The sequence below is a fragment of the Empidonax traillii genome, unplaced genomic scaffold, assembly GCF_003031625.1.
Source record: "Empidonax traillii isolate 1590-97213 ecotype Southwest subspecies unplaced genomic scaffold, ASM303162v1 scaffold2664:size26575, whole genome shotgun sequence".
NCBI lineage: Eukaryota > Metazoa > Chordata > Aves > Passeriformes > Tyrannidae > Empidonax > Empidonax traillii.
The window spans coordinates 25,317-26,571 of record NW_020957857.1 but is presented as its reverse complement, the minus strand read 5'-3'; positions in this window follow the sequence as shown (position 1 = coordinate 26,571).

Sequence of the window (1,255 nt, the reverse complement as noted above, 5' to 3'; positions counted from 1 at the left end):
GTGAGTTCTTTTCCAAGGTTGCTGAATTAGAAAGGGTTGTCTAAAGGAAAAGAAGTGTGGAGCACACAAATGAGTAAACAGGCCTGACTGAGGGAACTGAGTCTGAGTTTCTTGTTCCCTCCCTGCATGAAGAAATAAGGCAAAAAAAGCCCATTTCCAGGTTGCACCTTGAGTGCAAGGTTGAATTCCTGTGGAGTGAGTATTTCTCAGGAGGAGAAAGGAATTAAAAAGACAAACCTGCCGGAAGGTTTAAGAAAAGACCATCAAGGAGGGACTTGAAACCAGAGGATTTGAGCATCCTCAGGGCAGATGGGTGGTTTCCCCTTCAAGGGGGCAGTGTCAGTCTCCCACTGAAGCCAGATTTGAATGAATGGCCAGTCTCTTCGCAAACGAAGAACTGGGGAAGGTCTTTCCACCTTCCAGCCTGCGCATTGGATTTTTTAGGTGAGACACAGTGTGCGCGGAACTGAGCCCACCCTTTAATCCTGAGGTTCATCTGCCGGGGCCAAGCGAGCTTGGACGGTGGCAGTGAGGTCCTCAGGACGTAGATGGATTGCCTTATGGGCTAACGAGCTCCATCTGCCTGGGGAGGGGCCCCGACCGGGAATCGAACCTGGGTCTGTGCAGTGACAGTGCAGTGTGTTTTCCTCTACACCACCGGGGGCTCCCGAAGCCAGATTTATTGAGCTACAGAAAGCACCAGTGAGAGTTTGCAAAGGGAGGAAGATGTGCTCTAAGTTTCTTGTGCCCTTCCTGCTAAAAGTCAGAGGGCAATGGGAAAACCATTTCCAGATTGTGCCCTCATCACAAAATTGAATTCCTGGGAGCTGAGGATTTCTGAGGGAGATTGAGGAAGAAAAATACACACCCAGGGGAGAGCCCTGAGAGGAGACCCTCTGGCAGGGAGCTTAAATGAGAGCCTTTGGGCATCCTTGTGTCAGAGAGCTGCTCTGCCCCTGGAGGAGGAAACCTGAGTGTTATGGTTACAAAGCCAGGGTGTGGAGCTTTGGCTCTTGGGGTGGGGTGAGTTTGGTCACAGGGACGTCCCTCTTTGAGCAGAGACACGTCCTGCTCTAGCAGAGGGTCTCCCTCACAATTGGTAATGATTGACAGATGTAACACAGCACTTCTGGGATGTTGTTTCCTTCCCTTGACCACTAAAGGAGGAATCTCATCCTGGGCTTTTCTCCAGGGGCAAAAGGGAGAAGCCTTTCTATGCAGGTGAGTGCCAGGACTTGCCCACACTACCTGGAAA